At 44.8% G+C, this 17,518-nt stretch overlaps 2 protein-coding genes across 5 annotated transcripts in view; one reads left to right on the top strand and one right to left on the bottom strand.

Annotated features, from left to right (window-relative positions):
* The window catches only part of DOCK1 (dedicator of cytokinesis 1), a 519,930-nt gene that overhangs the window by 186,473 nt on the left and 315,939 nt on the right, over window positions 1-17,518 (top strand). The gene's annotated exons all lie outside the window — the stretch shown is intronic.
* INSYN2A (inhibitory synaptic factor 2A) overlaps window positions 1-17,518 on the bottom strand; it is a 50,294-nt gene that overhangs the window by 482 nt on the left and 32,294 nt on the right. The window lies entirely within an intron of this gene.

The following is a 17,518-nucleotide window of genomic DNA, read 5'->3' as shown; positions in this document are numbered from 1 at the left end:
CTCTCTCTCTCTCTCTCTCTCTCAACATACAGCTCTTGATAATTAGAGTCAAATGAGATAGCAAAAAGCAAATACTTTAAAGATCTGGAAGCTGTCTAGAGAAAATAGCTTAAGAGCTAATGCTTACACGATGCACTCTCCACTCAACTCACTTGGGCTTCCTAGCAACCTCTGACCAGGTATTCTTTTCTCCATGGAAAGATGAGGAAGGAAAGAGTGAGGCTGGCTGAGGCCCTGGGCACACAGCTGCCCAGGCCCCAAGGGAGAGGCAACTCTAGTTATCATCTCTCACACCCACTCACTGCCTTTGACCCTAGTATTGGAACCAGATTAGAAAATGTCAGCTGCATAATAAGAAGGCACTTATCATCATCATGGCATCATCTCACCGGCCCTGTGATGAAAATATACTCTTACTATCTGACTCCTAAATACAGATAGGCTAGGGCCGGATGTCTTGGTCTAGTAATTAAGTGAAATGACCCTCTGGTTTCCCTTTGAAATATCCTCTTATTTATGACAGAACCAAGGTCACGATGACCGAGCCAAATTATTGACCACCCCCTTTAACCCTTCAGTATCCCCCTCACTCCACCCCCAATCTCTTCACCTCCCAGCCCCATCCCCAAGTCATGATCATGGAGTTTTTTTTAGTCTCACTTCCATATCACATGGTGTGGGCTGCAGCAGGAGGCCCAGAACCCAGAGTTTGGGAGCCTTCACCTCTGGCTCCTTCCTCCCTTCACAGACCCTTCCTTCCCTTGAGTCTTGGTGAGAGAGACTTCTTGGCCTCTGTATCTGTTTCCTTCTTCACACCTGCATCTGCATTGCCTAACACTGGGTCTACAGGGCAGGCTTGCTTATAGATTCACTTTGCATTTTGACTATGCTTCTTTCTCCATTCGATGGAAAGCTCTTTGAGGTCAGGGGCAATTTTGTTTTTGTCTCTGTACCCCTCTCCCTTCCCCCTGTATCCAGTGTATCTTAGTCACTTCCCACATCCCTGTTTAGTTCTTTCCCCTTCTTAAAATAAATGGGGATGCCCTGGCAGCTACTTTGTATTCATTTATCTGTGTAGATGTTTGTCACTGCTCCCACCCCATGCAATCCAGTATCGATTCCTCTAGGGCAGTGAGGGGCTTTTTGGTATGCTCTGGGGCTAGCCCAATGCCTACACCTGACAAGACTTGGGAATGATGCTTATGGAATTCAGCTGCGTGGTCTGTCCCTCCCTCGAGCCTTCTGAGAGGGTCTCTGGGGACTTGTTGAGTGTGATCATCATGATTGACTTATCCACCCACTTAGACTCTTATGTAAAGGGTGTTTTAAACAGGATGCTCTCTCTGCAGAAATCTGCTGGAATCATGAGTCCCTGAAAGAAAGCCTGGCCAGTCACACTAGATAAGCTTGCTTCCATTGTACCAGGGTTCTCTGTTTTGGGTGAGTGGGGGGAGGGGGTGATGTAGCTTCAGGAGAACATTTTCACACACACTTTGGAGTCAAAGGTGATCCCAAGTGATGAGGATGGAAGACCTTGGCCTTACCGTGAGGAAGCCACTGCCTCTGCCTCTGCCTGGCTTTTTTTTTTCAATTTTTTTTATTACAGTTATTATTTGAGTTTTACAATTTCCCCCCAATCTTACTTCCCCCCCCCCCCCCACAGAGAGCACTCTGTCAGTCTTTACTTTGTTTCCAGGTTGTACATGGATCCAAATTGAGTGTGATGAGAGAGAAATCACATCCTTAAGGAAGAAACATAAAGTATAAGAGATAGCAAGATCAGACAATAAGGTATCTGGATACAGATTCAACCATTGGAACATGATCTCAGGCTGGGCTCCTCAATCAGATCTGAAACAATGGCTTGGGAAAAGCCTTTCCCTCCTCTGGAGGAATGATGCTCCTGCTGACTCTATGCAGCCAGACCCCATCAAGATAGCACACATCACAGTTCACCTGGAAACTGAGGCTAAAGCTGTTTCCCTCTCCCCGTCTCCCTTTCCTATTTCTATGGCAGAAAGAACCCGAGACTGGGCATCTGGAGACCTGGTTGGGGAGGGAGGCTGCTTCAGACTTCAGTTTTGTTTCTATGTGAGCTGCCTTGGCTCTGGCTGTTCTCCGGGTAGTTTAGGTTTGATATAGGAAGAAAATGAGACGTTCCTAAGTTGTTTACCAGCTGAGGAAAGGAGAATGACCTAGCCAAGAGGAGGGAAGGAGAGTCAGCAAGATAATTCAGCAAGAACCCTGAAAATGAATTCATCTGGGCCTGGCTCCCCTCCGCTGGTCCAGCAGCCATGTGGCCATGGAGTCTGGGGTGCCTCATGTTCTTTAAAAACAAGGCCAAGCCCCAAACCTCACCCAGCCAGGGATTGAGATGAGGAATGGAGATTTAGTCCTCCGAGATTCCGTAGCCTTGGTAATGTTCTGAGTCCTTTAGGAAAACAATTGGCCAAAGCCACGTACAGGGGATCCTGCTCCATTTCCTGTCCCCAGGTGACAAGGAGGAACTCCATTTAGGCTTAGGTTCTTGTTTGTAAAATGGGTATTAGTAACTTATTGATGTTAGCTGCTTCTCTCTCTCCTGACCAGCTTGAAGACTGCCTGGGCTTGACTCATCTGCTTTTCATGAGGTCATTGTTATTCTATATGATTAGAATTTCTGCAAGAGTTGTCTCCATTTTTATGTGGCATCATTAACTTTTAAAATTCATATTTTCTTTTTTCTCTTTTTTCTTCATTACTGTCACTTTCTAATGACTCTCACCCCTAATAGAATGTTCCCTTGTAACACAAAAGTAGATTAGCAAAATAAATCAGTGTGTTGCCTCGATCTGCCCAAATTGGGTTGCCTCGGCCACATAGCACCCTCACAGTTTCAGGTTTCCAACATTTTGTGAACTGGAAGGAATAGTCTGTAGTTTGGGGTTTCACAAAGAAAATGAAAAGACACACTCTTAGCTCCTGTGTTTCTCTCCCTGAGAATGTGCTAGCTTTCTGGGATTCTCAATCAAGAAATGTTAATGAACAAATCTTCAAACTTCCCAAGGAGCTCTGTTAGCCAAAGTAAAATTCATGTAAAGCAAAAGCTCATTAGCTCAAATTTTCCTAATTAAGAATTGATGATAATTCAGAAATGGTGTGCCCTTTCATCTTCCAGGCAAACACAGGGAAGAAGTGGCAGAGGTGGGGCTTTCCTGACAGCTGTGAGGGCTGCCAGAGGACTGTCTGGTAGACTCCATTTGGCAGAGGAAGCCTCATTATTTCTTCCCTTCTTTTATGTGCTAGGAGATCTGTAGCACTGGAGGATCAGTGGAAGAACCAGGGCTTTTTTGGCCTGTGGAAGGGAAGCCTTGGGTGGATGTGTCATGGTGTTCAAGTATTGGAAGGGCTGTCAAGACGAGTTAGTCTTGTTCAGCTTGGCCCTTGAGGGTGGAACCTGTTCCCACCTGGTCTGATCTAGGCTGCACTAGATGTCTAGGACTGTCATTCTGAAGTTGCAGAGATAGATGCAGAGAAATGGAGAATTACTGGTCCTGAGAGAATATCCACATCAGCCAGTGGCTAAACCAGAATTCTTGTTTTACTTCCTGAGAAGTGACCAGGCAGCCTATGTGGAAGACCCTAACCCTAACTCAGAGCAGCCCATTCCCTTTTGCACGGACCATCTCTCATTGTTTCCTGACATCCCGTCTATGGGGTCGATTGGTGGCTTCTTCCCATTGCTCTTCTGTCCCTTCCTGGGCCAAACAACATGAACCCTCTTCTCCCTGACCCCTCTGAAGTACTTGAGACCCAGAGAGTATGCCCCCTGGCATCTCCTTTTCTCTGGCTCAAGCCTCACTAGTTCCTGCCTACCCCCCCACACACACTTAAACCCACACTTCTGAGGTGTCTAATATTTCCTTTGAATATTTTTTCTCTGATTATGAGTGAACAAGCTGTCCATTCCAGGAGAGGATATTGGCTGGGACAGGGGGCTTTCATTTTTGTCTTTGCAGCTCCCTGAACACAGGACTTGGGGAATGGAAGGTGGTTGCTGAGTGTTATTTCATTAACTGTTGGCAGCTAAAAATGCCTCCTCCCAGGAAGGATCTTCTGCTGAAAAGACCATACCCCCCCTCCCCACCCAGATGTGCTCCTGCCCCCCCCCCCATGGCATCCCTGATCATCTCTTTTCTCATTGACCCAAACTGGGGGTCTTCTCTGTGGACCCTCAGTTCCATTTTCTGCCACTTTGTCCTCACTGTCCTAGCTTTGGACCCTTCCTCCCTGCTGTCCACTGCCAGGCCCTGAGGTCTGGGCCTCTAGCTCTTCTCACCTCAACTCCTTTAAAAGAATAAAGCTATTAGCAAGTGAGAGCAACTTCTGCTTCCCCTTCTCCCACCTCTCTCTTCTGAACCCAGCCAGTTTGACTTCTGAAGGCAGCATCAAAGGGACCTCTTGAAGGGATGGTCATCTTTGCATGACCAAATCTGCCCATCCCTGTCTATCTGTCTCTGTCTCTGTCTCTCTCCTCTTTCTTTCTTCTCTGTCTCTGTCTCTGTGTCTCTCTGTCTCTTTCTCCCCTTCCCTCTCTCCTTCTCTCTGTCTCTTCTTCTTTGTCTCTCTTTCTTCTTTTTCTCTGTGTCTGTCTGTCTCCTAGTGTCTCTGTCTCTCTCTGTCTCTGTCTCTCTGTCTCCGTCTCCCCTTCCCCTCTCCTTCTCTCTGTCTCTTCTTCGTCTCTCTTTCTTCTTTTTCTCTGTCTGTCTGTCTCCCAGTGTCTCTGTCTCTGTCTCTCTCTCTGTCTCTGTCTCTCTCTCTCTCTCTCTCTCTTTTTCTCTCTCCTCTCTGTCTCTGTGTCTGTCTGTCTTTCTGTCTCTCTATCTCTCCCCCTTCCCCCTCATCACTCTGTTGTCCTGCTTTGTTGAGTGATCATTGCTGGATGTCTCTAGAGACAACTCCTTGCTCCCTCTATCTGAAGCTAGCTTCTCTCTTTCTCCTGAACCCAGCTCCTGCTTCACATCTCAGACTCAACAGGTTCAGAACAGAATGCACTCCCTCCTCTCTCCCCAACTCCCCTCTCACACTCCTGGTCAGCCTGTCTCCCAACCTTGCTGCTCTCATCCATCTCCTTTCCTCTCCTCATCACACCAAACCCACCCCTGCCCCCTCTGTTTCCATCTTCACAACAACTCTCCCTTCATTCTCAGCCTCTGGTCTGTCTCTCCCCTCTCCCCTGCACCTCCTTCCATTCTCAGCCTCTGGTCTGTCCCGTTGTCCTAGCCTGGTAAGTCCAGGGGCTCCCTGCTACCTTCAGGATCAAAGGTGAATTCTCTTTGGTTTTGGAACCTCCTCCTAGGAGGTCACAGGAATCCCCCTTCCTTTCTTCCTTCCTAGTCCTCACCTCGCCTTGCCTCCAATCACTCCCTTGTGCCATGTGTTTTTCCCTTCTGGTGGTCACTCCTATCTGCTCTGTAGGCATCTTCTGTCTAGGTACCCCTGTGCCCCTCTCTAAACGGTGAGCTGCTAGAGGGCAGAGCCAGTTTTCCTTGCCTTATTGCCTGGAATCTAGAAGATGCTTAATACATGTTTGGTATTGAATGAGGGCCATTCCATGGAATAGGCTCCCCGCCTTATTTGGAATGCTGCAGAAGGGGTTCTGTTCCAGGCAGAGACTGAAGGTCCTCCTCCCTTGGATAGTTTCAGCTCTGAGAAAGGATAGACTGCAGAGAGAAAGGGATCCTGCACTGGGGTATTTCATTCTTTTACATTCTTCCCTTGAACTTGTGACAGTATCTATTCCTTAAGATATTAGTGTTGGAAAAATGTTTACAGAATTTTCTCTGGCCTAATGGATAACATGGACTTAGCCTTGAAATCTGGGCTCATTTCAGTATAGTTCAGTTCATCTGGAATTAGGACAAACTAAGAGCTTGGGTTTCTTGTCTTAGTGCAATTTGGGGACCTGTAATTATTGACTTTCCATTAAGTAATGATGCAGAATATCCTGTTATTAACTAATTAATCACACTCTAGAACCAGTAATCATGGAAGATTCTAAGTGGAGTCTTTGCAAATTGCCAAACCTGATCTGGGAAGGCAGCTTCCGTTTTAGAAGATGCTTGAATATACTACCAGCAAACAACTCTGTTCCAGCCATAAGGCTAGGCCCTCCCTGCTCCCAGATGGGAAGGGCCTTCTAGTGTGGATTCAAAAAGCATTCATTCCAAATACTGTGAATTTCAATGATACCTTGCTTCCTGCCAGTGAATCCCTTGGGGTCTGTGTCGCCCTGCCTTCAGCTCACTCATTAGAGTTGGAGACAGCTGGCAGGCAATGGGAGAAGCAGAGAATTAATAGTTTGGCCCAGCTCTGTTGCTCATGGGTACTAGAGGTCCTATAGTCTTAATGGGTAAATGGTCAAAGAGGGGATCTCTTGCCCTTCGGATGAGATCCGCTGCCTTGTGAGAGAACCAGAGGGGTAGAGTCAGAATCCACAGGTCACGTTTCATGCCTCCTATTAGCATTTTCTTTTTAAGGAAGAGAATGCTCCTTATGGGGTTGCTAAGACCAGGTAGCAAAGGGCAGATCTGGGTACTTACCCTGCCTCTGTCAGCCAAGCCTGGGTAGAGCCAAAATGGTACAAATGTGGAGCAGAGCTGAAATCACAGAAATGCACCAGAGAAATGGGAACAACTTAAATCCCTTTCTTATAAGCAGTGAAGTCACCTGGACTTAGCTAGGTTGTCATCCCCAGCCTTCTCCAGAGGCTCCCCCCAGCTCAGGTACACAGGTGTTGCCTGCTTGAAGGGGCCTTGGCAGGCATGTGGTCTAGTGGCTGCCTGACCAGACAGTGGGGAGACAGGGATCTGTATTTAGCTTCTCCCTCCAACCTTCCAGCCTTGCTCTTCAGGTCCTGCAGATCCCCTTTCCTGCTACTGCCTTAATTTCAGGGGTGGACACATGAGTCACTGCTTGAAGGGGCATGCATGCTGTTAGTGTGGGATGGGAGTCTCCAAGGTCATTGAATCCCCCCAATGTCACTCCTGGAGTGAACCACCAGAATTAGGCTTTGACCTTGGATTTCTCCCTCTGCAGTCTTACTCTTTCCACCTAACTTCTGGGGACCTCAGCCAACTTGTCTTGAGTGGGTGGGCACTGGCCCTTGAGAGCTCTACCTGGGTCCAATTCCCACCCATGATGCTTAGAGTCTTTGGGACCTCTTTAGTCCTCCGTTTCTCCATCTGTAAAATGAGCAGGTTCTATTCAATAGGTTCTGAAGTCCCTCTGGATCTTAAAACCTTTACAATATTCCAATTTATTGTTAGGCCTAGAAACCCCATTCCCCGTTAGCACAGTACCAATGTCCACATGGGGCTGGAACTGTCCCTCCCTGCTCTTTACAGGCCACACTGCTGCTCCATATTGTTGGAATGACATTCTTAGTATGGTTCCAGCCAAAGGGCTTATCCCATGGCGTCAGAGGCAGATGGAACCATGTTTGCCTTCTGAATTTCAAGCTCTAGGAAAATCTTCATCTCATGAGGATCAGCCACAGGCGCCCCATGGCCATACTGCAGGCTTTGGTGTTTGTCTGATAGAAAACATGGAGATTGCCCCTCCCTTGGTTGGTGCATTTTCCTTCCTAGTCTTCCATAGCATGCTATCTTGGAGCATGGGATGGGGGGATGTGGTGGTCAAGAATCTGTTTCTGTTTCCTCAACATAAATCACTCCTTGACTGACAGAGTATCAATAAGTCTACACTGGTTTGATTGAGGCACACTCACCCTAGGCATGGCCTCCCCTGCAGAAGGACAAACCATATTTATTAGTGACAGCCTCTCAGATGCAGTTCAGATTTCCTCTTGTATTTTTACCATTTTTTTAAATGGAAGAAACAACTCTGTTTCACCAGATTCCAGTCCTGATTTCACCAATCCCTCTCTGTGTGACCTAGGGCAAGTGATCTCACTTGGCTTCTCAAGGAGATCTTCTGCTACCTCTGGCACACCTGAGTGTGTACCTTCCTCAAAGATGTCCTTGTATTTACCTGGTGGGTACCACGGGTATTTCTATTGAGCTAACCCTTATCTCTCTTGTTAGACTAGTCTAACAAGTCTGGGTCTGCTGATGCTTTTTCCTTGTCTCCCTAGCCCTTAGTTGATTTAATTAAACTCGTGACTGATTTTCTTGGTCTCAGTTTCCCCTTTTGTAAAATAGAGATGATGATAGGACCTAGACTATCAATCCAGCAGGCTGTCTGGGAGAAGTAAATAGAATTTTCCATCTAAAGCTGTGACAAAGACCAGATAATTTATAATGAACTAGGATCCTCAACAATTGAGGAGGGCAGAGAATCTCATAGGATCTTAATCTGCAAAGGAGATTTTCAATCTTATTTCCTATAATTTTGGAGAGGTGACATAGGGCAGGGAAACCTTTGGGTGGAAATCAGAATCAGAAGAACCCTGGGTTTCAGGCTCCTTTTTCCCCTCCATTTAATTGGCTAATGACATTGGCTTGGGGGCTCTGAGACATGACTAACTAGTGTGTGACTTGCCCCTAATAATGCTTTTGGGGTGTGGGCCATTGGGGGGGGGGGACACTGGGTAAACTGCAGAGAGCTCTGTAAATTCTGGAGATCTTTACAGGAATGTGATCTTCTGGCATCATTGCTTGGAAAATTAATGAGCTGCCAGGAGAGAAATTTGTCAGAATATTTACCTCTGAGGTTTAACTAAACGTAGTTTGTCTAACCTTCTCCAAGGCCATGATTTTCCACTCTGACTCTTCCTTCAAACCCAAATCTCACTTCTTTTTGGAACAGATAATTACAAGTCCTTAGTCTTCTCTTCCCTCACCAAGAAAGTCCTCGTTCCTTCAATTTATTTTTTTTTTGTTTGAGGTTTTACTCATAACCCCTTCCTGAATACTTTCAACATCGACTCATTTTATGATGGAACAGAGTCATGGGATGCAGTGCTGTCATTGGTATGGATCAGCTTTACCCACAAAATGGATGCCCTCACTCTTGCCAAGTCTCCTCAGCTGGACTTGATCTCCTTGTCTTACCAGGCAGGTCCCAAGGGCCATTGATTTGGCCACTAGAGTCCTCTCCTGTCAAGGCTCCTCCTCCTATTTCCTTTGTTCCGACCTTTTCACCTCTTGACCACACTATTATTAACAGACTTGACTCTTAACTGTTCTCACTGAAGTCAGTCCTGCCCGATCCCTCCATCAGACATCCACCAAAATAGACGTTGCCTTCAGTCAGCAAGAACTGAGCATATAGCTCCCCAGAAACCTCCAGGCTTTTTCATGGACTTTTAGATACCATTTACAATTCTGAGCCATTTTCCCCTGCCCCTCCAGCCTCCTTTCACTGAGTTATTTTACTTGGTGACTTTTTAGTTTTCATTTTGTACTAACATTGGCTAGCTAGCTTCCCGCCCTCAACATGCTATCTTCCTCCCTAGGCAGGCTATGCTTTTTGCTTTGAACTCATTCTCTTCTCATTCACCTACTGATATTTTCCTTTTTCATCAAGGCTGGCCTTCATTGGACACCTCCTCCAGGGAGCCTTCCCAGATTTCTTCACCTTTCACTCATTATCCAATTAGTGAATTATTGGTACCCAAGGATCTTCTCTCCTAATCCTTCCCCAGCACGCATTGGTGCCTTTCTTTGTTCCTTGCCCCAAGTGGAGGGCAATGCCTTGGTGTTCTTTGGGTTGGGCTGTTCCCTATTGAGCAATTAAAGACCCAGGAGGAATACATACATACATACATACATACATACATACATACATACATAGGTATAGGTATAGGTATAGGTATAGGTATAGGTATAGGTATAGGTATAGGCATGGGCATAGGCATAGGCATAGGCATAGGTATATAGATAGATATAAATACAGATCTAGCTATTGATATCGATATAAATATAGGTATTAATATTGATATAGATGATAGAGATAGATATTGATACAGAGATAAGAGATATTGGTATTGATATAGGTATAGATGTATAGATATTATATTGATATAGATGATAGAGATAAAGATGATATAGATAGAGATAGATAGCTATATCTGCATGTATGTGGATGTGTATTTTTATTATACATCTGCATCTACAGCTGTGTTTATGTGTAAATCTGTAAGTCCATACACATACCCACATATATGTGTGTATTTGTATGTATGGATATAATGTGTCTAGCTATTTTATTGAATATACCCATAGACAAATATTCTATATTCACCTATAAATGTGTGTAAGCACATGTTCATATATGCCCAACTATATACGTGTGCATGCACAGTAATACATGTGTGTGTGTGTGTTTGTGTGTGTGCAGATGTAGATGTCTATATAGCTCTCTCTCTCTCTCTCTCTCTCTCTCTCTCTCTCTCTCTCTCTCACTTGCTCTCAGTTTTAGATCCATTTGTCCACACTGCTTAGCTTGGAGAGCTGAGGTTTCTGCCTCTGTGACTGAGGACATGGAGTGGCTTTTGTAACCAACTGTGAAATGTATGCCTAAGGTCATATTAAATAAATTGAAGTCTGTTAAATCTTCTTTGGCGCATCTTTTAGTCACTCCTTGGAAAACAGCCCTGATTCTGTTCTCTCCAGCCTCTGAGTGAAAAGTCCTTCCTGTTTCTCATTGGAGGATTTACACACTTGGGTTATTGGCAATTTACATTTTTCACAAATTGTGTTCCAAGAAGAGTGCCCATATTTTGCTTTTCTTCCTGTTCCCCTTCTTTGGTTCTCTTAACCCTAGGGGTCCTGGATCCATGGACAGTGTTCCAGGCAGGGCATGAGTGGGCTCTGCTCTTAACTACTGGTGCTTGCTTGGGCAAGCCTGGTCCTTGCCTCAGTTTCCCTACTTGGTCACCATGGTTCAGCCTTCCCTGCCTGCAGCCAGGCCCAGAGGTGGCCTTCATTTCCTCTCCCTTTAAAAAGAATTCTTAATGTTTTCTGTTATTCCGTTCTTGTGCACTGCCCATTAGATATCCTGGATGCTGGTGGATGGGGTAACTGGCAGCTAGAGTGGGGAGTCTACCCACTGCAGGGTTGCTTCTGATGGTGGGATAATGGATGGCCCCGCAGGGGCCTGAGCAAAAGTAAAACTGTAGCTTGTGCTCTGTGTCAGGAAACATTTTTGTACCATCTCTGGAGAATGTGCCAAGGGCTGGGGAGAGGGTACTGACTTGGACCTGTGTCCTCCCCAAGCCAGAGCAAAGCACACCAAGGCAGCTGAGGGTCCAAGGGGTAGAGCCTGCCACAGGATGCAAGAAAGCTTGAGTTCAAGTCCTGCCTTAGAGGACCTTCTGCCTTGGTTTCCTCCTCTGTAAACTACAGACAGACCAGATGGCCTCTGAGGCCTCTGTCATCTTTGAGACAGAATCCTGTGAAGCCCTCTCCCATATGTCTATCATGTTGTGCTTTCCTGTGAATAAAGGAAGCTTTCCATCGCATCAGTCCCATTTTACAGATGATGGTATGGTCATTTTCCAGAGTTCCATGCCTGGCCAGCAAGGCAAGGCTGCTGACTCCAAGTCCAAACCCTTGGTTCTCCTTGAGTTCCAGTCCAGAGTGAACTTACCACAATCCCCCTGCCCCTGGCCAAGTCACTCCACTTTTCTGGGACTCCCATTTGTAAAGTGAGGGTGTTGGCCACAGTTTGCTCTCAGGTCCTTTTTCCACTCCAGAGCTTTGATCCTAGTGGGGAGTCTTGATACATGAATAAAGATGTCAATAGTATATCAACAGTCTAGTGGTGATCAGTAAGAGATAGTTGGGGGTCAGTTTTAGAAGAGTCCTTTCCAACTGGGGAGACCAGAGGGTTTGACATGCAGGATCTGGCACCTTGGTTGGACCTTGAAAGAACAGGCAAGTTGGGGAGGCTTTGGGCTTGGGGGCGGAGTTGGGAGAAGGGAAAGGACAGAAAGGAGCAGGACATCTTAAAGAAGAACCAATGTGGGTCAGGTGAATGTGACCGGAAATGTTGGTTGGTGGCAGATTAGAGAGGCCCTTGAATACCAGGATAAGGAATTTTTTTTATATCATCTTGGAGGCAGAGCAGAACCACAGACATGTACCCAGGGAAGATGATTTTATTGACTAGTTCCATGAAGAATGGATTGGAGATTTGGAGGACAAGTCATGAGACTTAGAATGAAACAGGCATCAATGGTAGTAAAGGAGAATGTTGCTGGCAGCTGTGATTCCAGGTAGATTTGCTAGGGGTTTACAAATGGTGGGAAGGAAGGTACATGGGGAAGCCCAGGATGACTCTGAAGACTTGAGTCCTGAGAATCAGGATCATGGTAGTGCATTAATTAATAGACTGTTTCCTGAGAGGAGGCAACTACTGGTTGGGAGGTTTGGGGATATGTTGAGATTTGGGTTTCCATGGGGAATCAGCCAGGTAGTTGGAGAACTGGTAGTTGGAGCTGTAAGATTGGAGGTCAGAGGAGAATTGGGGCTAGAGATGATCACTGAAGCCTGTTGAAACCTTGGAGATCAATAAGGGAGAGAGTCTATGCATAGAGAAGAAATGAGGACTAAAAATGGAGCTTTGGAAGATGGTCACATCCCTTAGGGCTGAAGGGGAAAGGAAACCAGTGAAGGAGACTGAGGCAGGAGAATAATTGGAGAAGTTCAGTGCCATAGAAGATAAGGAAAGAATAAAGTTAAAGGGGACAAATGCCATAGGAAACGTCAAGGGCGATGACTTCGGAAAAGGTAAAACTTGAATAACTAGCATTTTTTTTTGTCCAGAAAATTCATTTCTGTGGAACGCCTTCATAAATGCACCATGGAAAGTAGGCTTGTTCTGCTACTATGACTATGTGACACTGAGCAGAAAAGTCTTTTGAATTATATATATAAGGAAATATAAGGTTAACATGTCGTGACCCCACAAAGATTGGTGGGAGGCAGACTGAAGAGTTTATCTTTCTAATGATATCAAGGATAGTGATGATGATGATGACAACGATAACCCTTTACCAAAGGCATCCTCTGAGAATACTGACCATTGGGTCTGCCGATGGAACCCACATCCTGGTACCGCCTGCAAGCCTCCAAGTGTAGACTGTCTTGTGACCTGTCTACCCAAATGAACTGAGGGCTATCACTAGAAGATTGGGAGAGAAGTTGTCTTTCCTATCTGCTCTGGGGCCAAGAGACTATAATCTCCCTCACTGGAGCTGATGCCCACCCAGAGCATTGAAACAGTGGCATTGCAGTGAATGTCAGTGAATTATTCTTAAGTGCATTGGTTTTCCTCCAGGGTTTCTGTGCCATTCCTGTCATTATCTTTATTGTGTTCTTTGGACCCTGAGTTTTGTAGTTGAGGAACTTGGAGCAGGTAATCGCTGAATTGCATCATTTTGAAGCTGGCAGCAGGGATCATTCGTCCAAATTCCAAAATTCTCCATAGTATCTGCCAAATGACACACCAGCTGTCATCTGATCATCTCAAATGTGGAAGCCAGCCCACTCCTCCAACTCCTAGGGCTGCCTTTTGGGGCCACATAGACCCAGTGTAGTCCCTTTTTAGGTGACCGTCTGTGAGACACATGAGGACAAGGACTTGTGTCCTTCCTGAGTCTTCTCTTCTCCTGGCAAGATATCCTGGTTTCATCAATGGCTCCTCAGATATCCTGGGTCCAAAGCCTATCACCATCCTTTCATCCTCCCCTGAATCTGCTCCAGTTTCTCTCAGCCCTTCCTAAATATGACTGTCATAATGGATGCAGGGCACTTGACACCTCCTTATTATTAAGGTTGATACTTAACTGCATTCTTTAGAACCAAGGTCACATGAGGCTTTTATAAAAAGATAGTGAATACCACTACTTCCAGGTCTCTATCCCAAAGAGATCATAAAAAAGTGGGAAAAAACTTACAGGTACAAAACATTGATAGCAATTCCTTTTGTATTGGCAAAGAATTGGAAATTGAAGGGATGCCCATCCATTGGAGAATGGCTGAACAAGTTATGGTATGTGAATGTGATGGTACCCTGTTGTTCTGGAAGAAGTCATGAGTGGGTGGGTTTCAGAAAAGCTCAGAAGGACTTGCATGAGCTGATGCTGAGGGAAGTGAGCAGAACCAGGAGAACGTATAGTCAATAATAGCAATCCTGTGAGATGATCTATTTGTCATAGATTTGGTTCTTCTCAACAGTACAGTGATCAAAGACAATAAGACTTGTTGATGGGAACACCATCCACATCCAGAGAGGGAACTATGGAGTCTGACTGCAGATCAAGACAGACTGTTTTCACTTTAAAATCTGTTTTTCCTTTCTCATGGTTCTTTCTCTTTTTGTTCTGATTCTTTTTTTCACAACATGACTAATATGGCAATATTATACATGTATAATACATCTGTAACCTATATGAGATTACTCCCTGTCATGGGGAAGGAAGAGTGAAGAGAGGGAGGTAGAAAAACGTAGAAGTCAAAATCTTAAAAAAGTGAATGTTGAAAGCTATCTTTACATGTAATTGGGGAAAAAAATGAAGTTTAAAAAATCATTCAGTGCTCCAAAAATGAATAAATTAATAAAGAAAGAAAGAAGATAGAGAGTGGAGAATATCTATGAGAAGGTTTAATGTCTTTCCAAATGGGGATTGATGACCTTACCAATCCATGATGAACTTAATTAAGGCACTTACAATGTCAGAAATTGTTTTAAACAACTTAAAAAATTTGAATTTGTGCCTTTCCTGTGCTGATGTTTAACAGCCCCAAAGTCCTCATTCTAGAGATATGGATGTTATTCCTTTTTGGGAAGAAAAGTGCAATCCAAGACACCTAAGGATGTGTACCAGCATAGCTGGGTCTAAACCTTGATCTCCTGAGTCCCAGTCCAATGGTGGTTCCATCTGCCTGGCAGATGCTGCTTTTGGACATTGGGACAGTGAAGCATTTGCAACTGGTAGAAGATAGATTTTTATAGCTCATTAGGTGTGGAGCTATGCTTTGAGTGGTATCAGATTTGTGTCCTAGGGCTTTCTGATTGAAACTGGTCAATGTGAACTAATGGCCACTGCGTGTCTCCTGGATGGGTCCATTTTTCTGTTCTCTTCTTGGTTTGGATCCTAGGACTTGCCCAAGTTCATAACAGTTACCTCCAGTGGTTATAACCTCTGTATTGGAGATTCTCCTGACTAAAGGGATTTCATTTATTCCAATTCCAAGTATTGTGGCAATATGAACCCCATATTTAACTCTTAAGAACAATTTGACATTTATTTTTTAAATGAATTCCATTTATTTTCTCATGAAATTAAATATTTCATGACCACCAACTGTTAGAAATCAGCATCTATTGTTTTAGTTTTGATATAAGCCTAAAAATGCTGCCTAGTCACTGAAATGAGATGGACACAGAATCTGCCCCTTGACTTGGCTTTTGCCAGATGTATTGAATGATGGATCCTGTGGAGATTTCCTGATGTTCATTGGCGATGCTGCCAACTTCGGAGGATCGGGTGCTTCGGAGCCCTTAGCACTCCCTAGGTGGAGAGCAACTTTGAAGTTACTAGTGCAAGGAGGTTCCATGTTGGGCTCTCTCTCCTTCCTTTCTCTGGCCTGCACAGTGTAGCCTGAGCAATACACAATTTTCTACCCTTTCTGACCCAGAAGGAGTCCTATCTTCTATTCATTTTCTGAGATAATTCATAGTAAATGTCTAAGAGCAATACACAAGCTATTAGACAAAAGGCTCATTTCTCCCACATCAATTCCTGTTGTTTAGGAACTTAATATGCACAAGTGATGATAATTTAAGCAGGAATGGAAAGGGCATTTCCTCTAAGAGCTAATCAGGGAATGACAAAGACACTGAGCTTTTCTTCAGAGTGGGCTTGGACTTGATCAAATTGGCACCATTTCTGCATACAAATGCAATTACCTCTCCTCACAATAAGACTTCATTAGGCTGAAGTAGTTGAGTTCTTGTCTCTGTCTTGATCGGGCACCATCGGAACCGCTTCTCCCTCTTTGGAGTTGTGTCTAAAAATGCTCCTCTGACTGCTGAGGACTGGAGATTTTGAAATTTTCTGTCTTCAAGCTTGGGAAAATAGATTGTGATGCTTGGATATTTGATTGGAGGGAACACATCCATTAATTTTTTTCTAGTACCTTTGCTGTAGAAAATTAGGAGCCTTTCTCCTTGACTGTGCTTTTCTAGGGATGTGCTATGCATCTTGAAACATTCAGTGTGCACTGATGTGGGTGAAGGCCCCCCCCCCCAGGTGGGCTCTGTCAGCCTCTGGATGTGTAGTTGTGGAAGGGAGAAACAGAGAATGACCCCTGTCAAAATAATTTCAGATCTGTAGGCTTGACACCAAGAACATTTCCAAACTAGCTTCCAGAGGGTGACTGTTATGGCTGAAGGGGGTTGGGGCCAGGCAAGGACCTTTACCAGTGTGCTTCACCATTGGCCCAGGCTGGGCCTTTAGCACCACAGCACCAGTCTCCTGCCACACTTGCCCATTCTTCAGGTCCACTGGCACAATTCATTCTGACATTGTCTGGCTGTGGCTGAGGATGCAGAGACACAGACAAAGATTCTTTGCCATGGAGGAGCCCTTGCTGAAGACCCGTGGGGTCTGCCCAGCCTTCCTGGAGAAACTGCCCTTTGGGCTCTTGTACCAGTTTCAAGGGGCCAAGGGTTCCTACATTCTGTTTTTTAAATTCAGATATTCCTAAGAGTTAAAAGAAGGGGTCCTGGAGATGCTGTTTCTCCTCCTCCAGCAGAATGTAAACCCCTGGAGGTCAGGGCTACCCTCCAGGAAGGGCAGCTTTTACTATTTGGTTCATATTTTTTAGGAAAAGCCAACAAAATAGCCTCATCCTCAGGAAGTACACATTCTAATGAGGAAGAGGAAATATAAATGGTAGGTATTTAATAAATGTTTTTAAAAGCAGATTATGTTTAGGTGAAAAAAGCCTGAACAAAAGCCCCCACAGACAATCCTGGCAAAGATACTGGAGTGGTTTGCTTATTCCTTCTCCAGCTTATTTCACAGATGAGGAAACTAAGACAAACAGGGTGAAATGACTCACCCAGGATCACCTGGCTAGACAGTGACTGGAGCTGGCTTTGAACTCAGATCTTCCTGACTCCAGACCTGGTGCCACCTAGCTACTGATGAGAAGAAAAGGAAGCAAAACTTCCCCAGCCAGTCCTTTATGTCTCAAGGCTGACTGAAAACCTGGCTATAATATTTCATATTAAGCCAGATGTCGATCCTACCAAGCAATAGAGCAGCAGTGTTCCCAATTTGAAGTCTTGGTAAAGGTACTTGTTCAATTACATTGAGGCTCCAATAAATTATTTTGGAAAATGTTTTCCTTATTCAAAATTGTTGTTGAATCGAGGGTCACCTATAATGTTTTCATGGAATTGGGTCCAGTTGAATTTACTTTATTATGTTTCATTATATCTTTGGAAATGTCCTCCACAGGAAACCAAAAAATAGGTGATCAATTTTATACCTGTATTTTCC

Source organism: Macrotis lagotis, chromosome 4 (assembly GCF_037893015.1).
Source record: "Macrotis lagotis isolate mMagLag1 chromosome 4, bilby.v1.9.chrom.fasta, whole genome shotgun sequence".
Lineage (NCBI taxonomy): Eukaryota > Metazoa > Chordata > Mammalia > Peramelemorphia > Peramelidae > Macrotis > Macrotis lagotis.
This window is presented reverse-complemented; position numbering and strand designations above follow the sequence as displayed.